Source organism: Camelus ferus, chromosome 21 (genome assembly GCF_009834535.1).
Source record: "Camelus ferus isolate YT-003-E chromosome 21, BCGSAC_Cfer_1.0, whole genome shotgun sequence".
Classification (NCBI taxonomy): Eukaryota; Metazoa; Chordata; class Mammalia; order Artiodactyla; family Camelidae; genus Camelus; species Camelus ferus.
The window spans coordinates 28,711,464-28,723,969 of NC_045716.1; the positions used below are offsets into that span (position 1 = coordinate 28,711,464).

Sequence of the window (12,506 nt, forward strand, 5' to 3'; positions counted from 1 at the left end):
CTGCCCCGGGAGGGAGGGGCTCAGAGGCAGGGCAGCAGCTCCACTGGCTGAAGCAAAGGGGTTTTGTAGGTGCGCGTCTGGTTTCCTTCAAACTCTACAAAATCCGGTGGGAAGAGGGGGCAGCCCAGGTGAACTGGGTTCAGCGCTCAGAGCCCCTGCTGCCTGCTCAGCCCCGCCACGGGGCCAGGCCGCGGGCACGGAGCGCGCGCGAGCGCCGGACGGAGGCCCTGCCCCCGGTTCGCGGATCCTGAGTCCCGAAACAGGTGTGAACACGCACTCACACATATACACACGTGCACGTGTGCACATACTCACATGTACACAGAGACGCGCGCACTGACACGTGTATACTCATGCATGTTCATGGCTGTGTGCACCTGCATGTGCACACGTGCGCTCTCACATATACATGCTTCTCGCATACATGTAAACACACTCCTGCAAACGCGCACATGCACTTCACACAGATAATCACGCTGGCACGCATACACCCCCCCACACACACACGGGCACACACATGTATCCAGGCACGCAGAGTCGAGGTCAGGACGCCCACCCCCATCCCCATCACCATCCCCTCCTGTCCTGGCATCTGTGTTCTCCCCGGAGAAGGCAGTCCTGCTGATGGGCCCCCGCCGGGGAGGACGGGCGGCACCCTAGCAGGACCTGGCAGGGACAGGCAGGGCGCTTCGAGGACAGCCAGGGCCCGGGCCCGGGCCCGGGGCCGCCTGAACGTCCGCTGACGTCCGGAGAGGGACTTGACTCGCTGGGCTAGTTCCAGGCCCAGACCCGCCGGCTCCGTGCCCAGACAGGGGCCAGCTCGCCTGTGCAGGCTGGACACCCCCGGGCAGTCGGAATGCAGAGCCACACGGTCAGCCTGTCTGTGTCTCTTCCAACACTCAGGAATGTCTGATCACTGGCCTTTGCACCCATGAGGTCAGAGAAACTATTGTTGGGGCCACGGGAGCAGGTGGCAAAAACAGAAACATGATTTAGGGTTAGAAGAGCTGGCCAGTGTTTCAGCCGGACCAGGATGGGTCAGCCACTTGGAGAGAAAACGGTCCCAGGGAAACTGGCCACATTTTTTCTAGAAGAATGTTGGAAGTTCTGGTGGCCAGGTATGGAAAAAGAAGCCTCTGTACACTGAAGTCATTCACGGCCAGCGCAGGGGAGGCGTTTACACAGGCCCAGGTGGTGAGGCTCCGCCGTGCACAGAGCCGCCCCGGCTAAAAGGGCCGGTTGTGTCCGTGCGCCGTGGCCAGTCACCCCGAGTAACACAAAAACACACATCAATGCGCCTTTTACAGCCGGGGCCTTCCTCGCAGCCCCTGAAGAAATGACCGAGCTGAGCAAAATGTAAATTTGTAGTTATCCCTCAGAGACATAATTATAGGAGAAAAACAAGGACAGTGGCATTTGGACCGGGGATGGCTGCCTCCTTTCCTGCAGCCGAGCTCAGTGTCAGGGGGGCGTCCAGCACATGGGAGGGGAGGAGGCTGGGCCCAGAGGCCCTGAGGCCCCAAGACCGGAGCTGAAGGCCGCTGTCCCTCTCGTCCCAGCCCCGGGCCTGCCCCGGGCACTGCCAGTCCTTGGGCCGAGCACAGATATCTCCACCCCAGGCCCTCGCTCTGCGGCCGCCCCATGAAAGGGCCCATTCATGCACCAGGCCGCTGGCTTGGGTTACCGTGGCCGGGCCCCGGCTCCGCCACTTCTGTTTTCTTTTCATTAGAAGGATTCCCATATTGAGGGCCCAAGAGAGGCTGGATCCAGGATGCTCAGGCTGAGAATGTAGGGAGGTAAAGGTCCATCCTCTGGTCCCCGCACATTCACAAACGAGCCTGACTTAACACACAGATGGGAAACTGAGGCTCAGGCCATGTGGCTAGCAGATGGCAGAGCGGGGGTTTGGACCTGGGCCACCAGCTGCTTGCTGGCCCTGTTGGGAGGATCTTGGGAAAGATGGGAGTCCTGAGCCAGTGTGTGGGGCATGGAGGGCTTCCTGGAGGTGGAGGAGCAGGCACTGCGAGGAGGGGATGAGGAGGGCTATCAGTCCTGGGAAGTCCTGCACTCCCCGACCCTCTGCCAGGGCATGGGTCCCATGGCCTGGGCTGGACTCCCGCTGAGCCTGTGGGGCGTGCTCGGCACGTGGCAGGAGGCCGTGCCCGTGTCTGTGTACAGACGCTCCTGGGGAAGGACGCCCCTTCCTCTCCCTCCGTCTGCTTGCAGACGGACCGCTCAGAAGACAGGAAGACGGCAGAAACAATCGCGCTCCGGGCGTCTGAGTCACGCCACCGTCAGTCTGGAATGTCTCCTTGGAAAGCGGCTGCCTCGGCTGCGGCCCCACCCGCACGGCCACTGCTCAGGCCTCCCTTCCCCTCCGCCCTCCCCCCACTGACCCATGGTCGCTGCCTCTTCCTTACCCCCCCAGGCACAGCCGGCCCTGCAAAGGCCCCACTCAGCTCATCAAAGCGGCTTCCGCGGGTGCCTGTTGGGGACCTGAGCTGCATGCGGGTGCTGAATCTAGCGCCGTGCTTTGTGCAGAAGGATCGATTCATTTCTGCTTTGTACGGTCCTCGTGTCCTGTAGAGCCCGGGGTTTTTGACCCCTGACGTCAGGTAGGAAGGTTGTAGGTAGGCCCTGGCCCGGGTGCCTGAAGGGTGCAGAGGAATGTCGGGGCCAGAGCGGGCCGTCCAGAGCCCTCGTGTCCTAGGACCGCTTGCTGCTCCCACCTTGGACACCGCTGTTTCATCCTACAGCTCCAAGACCCCAGACACCCCTAGCCACCATCAGGAGGACCTGGGGCCATCCTCGCCACAGGGCCACTCAGCCTTCCCAGCCTCTCAAATCCTCCCTGGTGGTGGGCATCACTGCTGCCACCTCCAAGACCAGCAGGCAGAAACTCAGAGAGGCTGCTGACTTGCCCAAGGACACACAGCTGGCAGTGGAGGACAGGGGCCAGGCCTGCCTCATGCACCACTTGGCAAATTCTGCCAACATTATGTTCCTGACGTGGCTTCCCTGGACCAGCCTTCTAGAAACTGAGGCGCACCTTCCTGGGAGGCCTTGGGTTCCCTGCACATCCCTGTTAGCTGCATCTGGGCTGAAGAGAATCTGCATGGGACAGGGCCCAGAAGACCCCAGATCAGCACGCCCCGTCAACCAGCCAGGACCCCTGGGAGCAGCGGGGGGCCCAGAGGCACCTGTGTGAGGCTGGACGTGTCCCCCAGGCTCAGGAGGCCGCTCGCCACCACCACGCCCTCACCCTGCCGGCTGCAGGCAGAGACGGTCAGAGATACAGGAGGGGCTCTGCCACTAACTCCCACGTCCTTGGACAGCTCCCTGCCTCCTCCAGCCTCAGTTTCCCCGACTGGCAAAGGGGGTTAACGAGCCCGAGAAGACAAGTGACACCTTTGACCCCAGAAGAACTGAAACATCCGACACGGCACCTCAGCCACGGGTCTGGTCCTCGGTCGGAGGTCTCGTCCCCTGGGGACCCTGCTGGAGAGGCCCCACCTGCTGGGCAGGGGTGGCTGTCGCTCTCGAGGTGTGAGGCTATCTGGACGGACGGGTGTCCACATGCCAGGCGCTGTCAGTATAGGGCGGGGGCAGCCATGTGACACTACGCCCCTGGAATTTGCTGCGCTCTCCCTCCTCCCGCCCCTGCCCTGGCTTTGGGGCCGCGGTTTCATTTTGGCATCAGGCAGAAGTTAGGGGATGACTCAGGAGCTGACTGGCCCTTGCAGCACGCGCGGGGGCCCCCGGGGGCCTTTACCCCTTGTGGGGGCCAGTAGCAGGCAGCGTGGGGGCTGGTGGGGAGCGGGGAAGCCAGGCCCACGTCTGAGACTTCGGGAAAGTGGAGTCAGCACCCCTGCCAGGCTATCTCCTCGTGAAGAGTGGAGGCTTGGCACAGCCGGGCACCTCCCAGCTGTTAACTGCTCAGAGCAAATGGGCAGGAGCCGGGACTGCCATGCAGGAGAGCCCGCTGGCCACGCCCCCTCCACAGAGCCCTGCGGGCTGTCCTGGCAGGCAGCTCATCCCCAGAAGTGGGATGCAGCTCCAGCTGTGGGAACTGTGCAGAGGAAGAGAAGGCTGTGGGTCCAGGAGTCTGGACCGGCAGCCACCTGGGAGACTGCTGACCACAGGGGTCTCACCCCCCAACACTACTGACATCTGGGTCCAGATAATCCTTCGTCTCAGGGCCGACCTGCACTTTGCAGGAGGTCAGCAACATTCCTGTTCTCCGCCTGCTGGATGCCACGGCAGCTCCCCCACTGAGCAGCGCTGGGTTTCACCCCCAGCAGGTGTGCCCAGAGGACTGGGGTCAGGGCTCAGGGGCTGTCCGGACTGGCCGACCAGGTGGCTGAGCTCCCAGTTGTGCGGGACAGCGGCCCTGGAGCAGGAGAGGCTGCTGTGTGGCCCAGGCATGTTCTAAGCCCCGCTGTGAAGTGGGGAGGGGTGTAGCCCACCTCCTAGGGCCGTCGGACTCGTTGGCTGGTTCAGCTCCTGAGACTGTGGCTGTGGCAGCAGCACTGAGTGAGGGCCTCTGCCACTTCTGCACCTGAGAGAGAACTCGCTTCTCACACCCTGGGGTGCTCACATGTGCCACAGCGGGGCACGCGCGCGCGCACACACACGCATGCAGGTGAGCTCTGAAACCGTTGCCTTTCTTAGAAACAAGAATAGACCCATTAAGGAGAATTAGGAAGGAAATACCTTCTGGGAACTCAGTCTGAGCCAGGGGACCCCGAGCACTAGAAACTTTAGGAAACCAACCTGATTGAAATACTGATTGCCTGGAGGGGGTTCTAAGCCCCTTCCCGTGCCTCTTTCCATGGAGAGGCACTCCCAGGGCCCCGCGGCCCAGAACGATGCCACGGAAATGTGAGCTGCGGCTCGGAGCCCCTGAGTGCCCAGCAGGGCCAGGCGGCGGGGCCTCTGAGCCCCTCGCCCCTCGCCCCTCATTCAATTCAAGTTTTCAAGACAACTGGCAGTAATTTCTGGAACCTTCTCAGATGCTGTCGTGAGCAGCCGTAGGAAAATGGACTTCGATTCACACTGTTTTAGCTGATTGTGAATCGCACATGCAGGGCTCAGGGCTGGACCGCTGATGCAGACCCACAGGCCACAGGCCGGGCCAGCTCGGCCCCTTCACGCATTTCCAAGCCAGTGTGCAGGGCTCTGGGCCAAAGGCCCTGCATTACCTTTATCTTGCTTTACATAATAAAGGAGTTCCTGAGAGGGTGTGAAACTTGAACTTTGTAGTTAGAGCATGCTGGCAGAACTCTCGGGGCGGGGGGTGGGGGTGACGGTGTTCAGAGGACTGATTCTGAAAGGGTGCCTTTCTATAAAGAGAGGAATCCCCCAGTTTCACTTCTTAGAGGCGCCCTAAGCCCATGCCTTGGTTCGTCTGCTGTGGGGAGGGGCTGCATCTGTCAGTGGATGCCTCCCGTGCAGGCTGCCCCCTGGTCTTGAAGAGCCCACGTGTCCACACCCAGGACCGGCCTCTCACTCCTTCCCGTCCCAGAATGGCTGGTGTCACATGCACTGGGCTGTGTGGCTTTGGACAGGTCCCTTGCCTTCTCTGGGCCTCGAGGTCCTCATCTGTGAATGAACCACTGAGCAGATGACCTCTAAGGGCCCCGCCTGCTCCAGGGCCCTGCATGGTCCCCATCCCCACTCCTGTGCCCCAGCCGGTGACAGCCCAGAGCCTGGGTGGGGGGGCCCAGAGCCAAGGCACCATGATTTTAGGGAACATCGCTCAAACTGAAGTTCCCCAAGCAGGTGCCAAGCGACAGTGGCGTGGCCCCCCTGATTCTCCTGGCCAGGATGGCAGGGGAAACTTTACTGTGTTGATACCTGGGGAGGGCTGGAGAGGCCGGCGGGAATAGAGGCAGAGGGGCGACTGGAAACCACATGAGCACACTTCCGCCAGCAGTTTGGAGAGTCGTGCAGAATCCAGCCTTTACCTCTGAGCAGCAGCGAGCCCCGCCAGGTTGGGGGTGGGCTGGCAGGGGGCCTGGGCCGGGTTTGCTGGCTTACAGACCTTCCGCATCAGGACCCATCACTAGGGTGGGTCCCATGAAACAAACACCTAGGAGAAGCGTGCTAAAAATAGCGGGGGGGGGGTGCCGAGGGGGGGCGAGGTTGGTAACCGAAGCCGACGGGTGCCTGGGGACCGACCCGGGGCTGGGCGGAGGGCCCTCCGGAGCACCCAGCCGGCTGCCGGGAGCTCATCTGGGGAGGACTTGGCCCGCGCGGCCGACCTGGGAAGCGGGTGGAAGTTCCTTTCCTCCTCTCCCCACCCCGCCCCGGAGGGGCAGAGCGCCGCGCGGGCCGGGCGGGCCTGCGGTCAGGGATGAGGACTGCGTCCTCCGTGCCGCAGAGCGCTGCGCGCGGGCCGGGCGCCGGCGGCCTGCCGCTGCCGTTCCGGGAGCTCGTTTATATCCACCAGCGCGGCGAGCGGCGCGGGGCCCTGGGAGCAGGAGGTGAGTCTCTTGGGCAGCGCCACCAGCTCAGGCGGCTCCTGAGGGGCTTGGGGCTTGGCCCCGCGGGTCACCTGGCCGCCTGTGCCCCGCCGCATCCCCGCGCCCTCGGTGGCGCGCCCCGGCGGAGCCGGACGGACCTTCCCGGCCCTCGCTGCGCGGCGGCCCTGCTGCCCCAACCTCACTCCCGAGCCCGGGACATGCAGCGCTGCAGACGCCAGGGCGCGCCGGGGGCTCGGCTGGGGCCGCGGCCATCCCGGCCTCAGCCCTGTCCGGCGCCCTTGGAAGAGCTCGGGCCAGCTCCGCGGGACACTTTGCAAAGTGCAGCCCAAGTGCCCGGAACTGTGTGCCCGCCGGGCTGCCAAGCAGAGGTTCCGGGGAGCTGGGAGTCCCCGGGCCCGACTGCCAGGAGTGGGGATGCACGGCCGGGGATTCCGGGGGAGCGGGGACTGGGCAGGGGCGCGAGCGGCCATAGGCCAGCCATTCATTGCAGATCACAGCAGTCGCCCCAGAGCCGAGCTGCCGCCTCCTCCGGGCTGCCCCCGGGTGTGCTGACCCAGTGGAGTTCGCGCGGGCGGCAGAGGCAGCACGCGGAGCGGGGTGGGGTCTTTCCGGAACAGGGGCTCCGCACCGCTGTGCTCCTGCTGGGGAGGCCACGCGGCGCCCCCACCCAGCCCGCACCCCTGGCTGGCTTCAGGCGCCGAGGGAGCCGGGCCAGAGGGAGCCGTGGGGACGCGGCGCCGCACGGCGGCAGCCGGAAGGGAAGGCCAGAGGGCTCGCGGGGACTTCCCGCGGCCAGCAGCCCCTGCCCCTGCACCCTCCACCCTGGTGGCAGTAGGGTCGGAGGAACTGGCCCTTGAGGGCAGCAGAGGCAGGCCGTGGGGGACCCTCGCACCCTGGGAGCTGCTGAGGTCATTAACCCTTTCTGGACTGGCGCTTGAACAGACACTCAGTGCTATGTGGGGACTGTGCCACGTGTTACTGCGTTTAATCCTCTTCTCATGAGACGGGTGGTGCCTCATTTTCTAGATGAAGAAACTGAGGGTCAGAGAGGTTAGGGAATTGGACCTATGCAACACAGCTAGTGAACAGCAGTGGGTGATAGCCCCGACTCCGTTCCATCAGATAGACTCCAGTCCACATCTGCCTCTTGATTGAACAAATGTGTATCGAGCCCTCTCTGTGCCCTACACTGTGCCAGGCAGCCCCTGACCCAGCGAAGACCCTTGCTTCCCTGATAACAAGCAAGATAATGGGTAAAATGCCAGGATGGTGTCAGACAGGGAGCTGGTGGGAGGCTGGGGCAGAGTTACAGTTTCAGGAAGGGCAGCCTCTGAGAAGGTGGCCAGGGAGGGCGTGCCCTCGTGTGCCTTGTGCCCAGCCTGGCAGGTCTGGAGCCACTGGGCAGAGCCTGCCGGGAGCCTCGCCTGTGAGCAGGAGGAGGGGCAGGTGTGTCTGAGGCAAACTGGAAGGCCGGGCCACCTTCAGGGGGACTGTGGCCCCTACAGCATCTCGGCCTGGGGAACGCAGGTGAGGGGTCTGTGGGCCCCACACATGGACCGCAGGCTGGCCACCGCTCCAGCCACTGCAGAAGCCAGTGGGCCCCAGGAGTTCAGAGCCAAAGAGAACTCAGAGGTCATGTGCTTCAGCCCCTCGTCCGGGCTCAGGCTCCACCAGGCCCTGCCTCCAGGTTACTGACTGCTGGAATACCCCCAGCGATGGGACACTCACTTCTCTCATAGCAGCCAGGTCGCACCCCCGAAACCTGCCCGAGGGCTCTGAGAAAGTGCTGCCGCCTGTTCAGTGAACAGGCTCCTGTCCTCCTGGGGCAGCGCGGGCGGCAGGCTAACTCTCACGCGCGGTTGGAGGATGTTGTGGAGAGACTGTGTCCCCTTTCAGCCTGACCTCTTCAGGACCTGCGCCTCTTCCAGCTTGACGTTCCAGGTCGGGCCCCATCCTGCCCCCTCCCTGGGAAAAGGTCAGGGGGTCTCTGCCATCTTGACATCTGGGAACACCAGGGCGGCCTGGAAGCAGAGACCTGCTCTCACCTCCTTTCTTCTGGAAAGTTGCCACCGTTGATGGAGCCAAAGACGCGTGTGCTCCTGAACCTCAGCTCACTCTGTGGCTTCCTCCAGAGCCCTGAGACTTCCGAGCCAAGCCCCACCCCATCCCTTCTGGTTTTGACTCTAAGAATTCAGTTACCCTCTGCTTCCTCATCCAGAAGGAGGGACTGAAAGTGAGGGGAAGGTGGTGCAGGTTAAGAGTGCAGGCTCCAGGAGCAGCAGTCCAGGGGCTGTGTGGCAAGCTCCAGGACAGTGGGGGACCCACAGGGCATCCTGGGGTGAGCAGAGCGCCCGAGCGCAGACGGGCACGCTCAGCCTGCAGGTGCCACGTGGTTACTGCCCTCGGGCTGGCAGAGACCCGTGGGGTCTGCAGGAGGGGTCCTGAAGAAGATGGAGGGGTGCGAGGTGCCAGCCACAAGTCCAGGAGAGAGGGAGGGTGTAGGGGACCGTCACGCAGCCGAGGCAGGACACAGCCTGGGTCCCAGTGAGCCTGCCTCTCCCAGTCCTCCCAGCACACAGCCCACCCTGGCTGGCCGGCCCACCTTTGCTTTGGTTCATTCTGGATGCGCAGTGTGGCAGAGAACTTGGAAAGCGTGTGACCAGCCCACATTTCTGCCCATGGCAGACAGAGCCGGACCTGGAGCCACCATCCAACCTTGGTCCCTCCCAGGACAGCCCTCCTGGTCCATTCTCAGGGCCTGGCTCCCCCTTCCCACCTCCTGGACCCCTGGCATCCTGGCTCCCATCTCGACTGTCCCATCCTCCCCGTCAGGATGCCCCGCCATCTGCTCCTCCCTTGGTCCTCCTGGCACCCTACCTCTCACACCTGTGGGCCTGCCTGTCTCCCCCGCTGGGCTGCGCCCCCAGGAGCGGGAAGGTGACACTGTGTGAGAGCCCTGTCCCCCCGTGTCAGGCACAGAGCATTCGGCACACCCTGGCTGGGGCACTTTCAGGGGTCCATTGCCAGCCTCATTCTCTGGTGGAACTGGGGCTGAACGGAGCCTGGTGGCACTGGAGGGCAGTGGGTGGGGTGAGGTCTGTGAGGCATCCTTGCAGCCCCTCAGGGACGCTCCCTGGCTGGTTCGTCCTTGCCTTCCGCCTGGTGGCCATGGCCAGGGTGGCAGGTGCTGTCCTCGGGGGCTGGATGCGATCTTGTAGTTCAGTCCTTCCTTTTCTCTGGTGGAAGGAAAGGTGGGCCTGTACAGTTGGGCAGGTTGTTCACTGTAGGGGTACCCAGCCCACCCTCCTGGGGCTGTGTCCACCCTGGGGGTGCCTTGTTCCATACACCGAAGGTGCTGGAAGCATGAATGGGGGCTCCCTTAGACGTGCATGTCGTGTGTGGCCCACTCTGCTCGCTCCCGGGGACTCCACACACGTCCCCGTCACGTGTGCGCCCTGGAAGCTGCCGTCCAGACTCCCAGAGAGCCGAGGCCTCTGTCATTTGTGACTTGGGATTCCCTCCTCCCCTTGGGTGCGGTCAGGCATTTAGGCCCCTCCGCCTTCTGGGTCCACATCACTCTCGCAGATGCCTCCTTGGCCCGGGCGAGCCAAGCCAACTTGGGGGATCAGGAGGCCGGGTAGTGGGCTGGGCAGGGTCCCCGGGGACAGGGGACTGGGGCCTGGCCGTGGTTGGCACTGCAGTTCCTGCCTCCAGATGGTCCCCGAGCCTGCGGTCCCCCCCCTCCTCGCACGGCCGGCCTGCGGTTGCTGGTCCTGACTCCCCGCCACCAAAGAGTGAGGTCAGTGACTGCACTGGCAGGACCTCAGGGGCTGTGATCCCAGCATCCAACTACAGGCCCCTACTCATTACGCACCCCAGCTCCTGTCGAGATTGAAGTGGTCTCTGAGAATCACATCCTTGTCTAAGTGGAGCTGGCTTTTCGGAGGACAGTTCCAAATACAAGCTCCCTTTATGGCCGTGGTGGGAGCCTGAGGAGGGGGCTTTGAAGGCAGGATTTCCCCAGGGGGCCCTAGGGGCCTACCTGCCACACCCTGACATGGTGGTCCCAGGCCCCCCAACCCAGCTCGGAAGCAGCAGGAGTCCCCGCCTGCCGCTAAGAAGCCGATGCGCGGTGTCCTCTCCACTCCCAAAGCCCCTCCACCACAGCGCCCACCTCCCAGGTTGAGGGGGGAGAGTCTCTCAAGTGAAAAAATTGGGTTTGGGGGTACTCAGAGCCCTGGGTAAGTCACACATAGCCTCCCACAAGGCCAGGACAAGGCAGTGGCCCCTGGGAGCCCAGTTTGCGTTACAGAGAGGGCCAGGTGAGGCCAGCCTTCAAGCTGCCTGTCCTGGGCTTGGCCACCCCACCTGGTCTCAGAGGCAGCAGCCAGTGGATGAGGGAGCTGAGTGAGTAACCGTACAGGTGAGACCAGGAGGTGACTGTGCCGCAGGTGAATGAAACGGGGAACCGTGCCCAGAGCAGCCTCCTCTTCCACCCTTAGTCCCTCCAGCGGGCGGGCAGGCAGGAGCCAGCAGCAGGACGGGGGACATTCCGTCCCCCTGCCATCTGCTAACAGCTTCTGTCCTGACTCTGGGCTGCTCACAGGCCGGCATCCCAGCCAGCGGCTGAACAGAATCCACATTCATGAGCAGCCATTGAGTCTTTCCGGAGGCCTGGGCACGGCCGCCCTGCAGAATGTGACCGTAGCATTTTCCGCATTCCTCCGGGGCTGCCGGGCCGAGGTGGCCGTGTGTAAACAGGGCTGCTCCTCCGGGCCCTGCAAGTGGCCAGCCAGGCTCTGCCCTCTGGAGACGCCGCGGAGTGGGGCTTCTCTGGGTTCCCGGCAAGGGGCAGGGCCAGGGGGTGGTCAGTGCGGAATTGTCAAGACCAGGGCTGGACAGGGCGAGGGAGCAGGACCAGGTATGGGTACTGGAGGACGCGGCCCCGTTGGCCGAGGCTGTGGGCTGCTGGCTGCTGGACATCCCACGTCCTACCTCAGTGCTACACAGCAGGAACCTTGCTTTGTTTTTTAATATAGTTCACATATCATGAAATTCACCCTTTTCAAGTGCACAGTTCAGGAGCCTTTAGTGTATTCACAAAGTTGTGACCATCACCACCGTCTTGTTCTAGAACATTCTCGTCACCACAGAAAGCAAGCCAGTCCCCACTGGTGCCCCCCCCCCAGCCTTGGTGACCACTGGGCTGCTTCCTGCCTCTGTGGACGGGCCTGCTCTGGACGCTTCCCGTAGGTGGCATCGCGGCGTCTCCTTCCTGTAGCTCCCTTCCCTGGTCGCGGTGCCGCCGGGCTCACCTGCGCGGCAGCCTGGATGGCCGCTCTGTCCCTTTTTGAGGCTGAATAGTGTCTCAGTGTGTGGATGAGCACACTGCGCACATCTGTCACCTGTCAGTGAGCCCTCGGGCTGCGGTGAACACACGTGTCCAGGCGTTGTGTGGACATGTGTCTTCACTAGTGCTGGGCAGACATCCCTGGGGTCACGTGGTTACTCTGACCTTTCAAGGAGCTGTCAGTCTGTTCCCCGCGGCGGCCACGCCATCTCCCACTCCCACCCGTGGGTGCGCGGGGGGGACGTGTACCCGCCCTCTGCACATGAGAGAAGCGAGATGGGGGTCAGGCGCCGGCTCAGGCTCACGTGGCCGGGAGGTGGGGCCCGGGACTCCAGGTCCGCCTGGCACCGGGGCTCTGAGCCCACAGCTGGGAGTCGAGGCAGACAGGGCAGAAGTCTCGGCCCCCAGGCCTGTCTTTACAGTCTGACCCGCAGGAGGCTCTGGTCCCGGCTTTCTCCAAGCTGTCTCCTGGGGACTCGGTGCGCACCAGGCTCTGTGCCTCTCCCCCACTACCCCTTGTCTTCCCCCGAATGAAGGTGAGGCCGGGCCCCTCAAGGCAGGACCCTGCTGCACTGCTCACCCGTCCCCCAGCCTCCCTGAGAGGCCTTTTCCTGGGACGACAGTGTCCTCGGAGAGAAACAAATGCCTCATTCGAGGACCCTGGCTCTGAA

At 63.5% G+C, this 12,506-nt stretch overlaps 1 protein-coding gene across 7 annotated transcripts in view; it reads left to right on the forward strand.

The window, feature by feature from the left end:
• The window catches only part of ZNF469 (zinc finger protein 469), a 233,108-nt gene that overhangs the window by 181,814 nt on the left and 38,788 nt on the right, over positions 1-12,506 (forward strand). The window contains exon 1 of one of the 7 annotated variants that reach the window (XM_032464539.1): positions 6,417-6,485. The exons of the other annotated variants lie outside the window; for them this stretch is intronic. The gene's annotated coding sequence lies outside the window, so the exon portion shown is untranslated. Of the gene's footprint in view, positions 1-6,416; positions 6,486-12,506 lie in introns of those variants that run through there. 7 annotated transcript variants of the gene reach the window in all.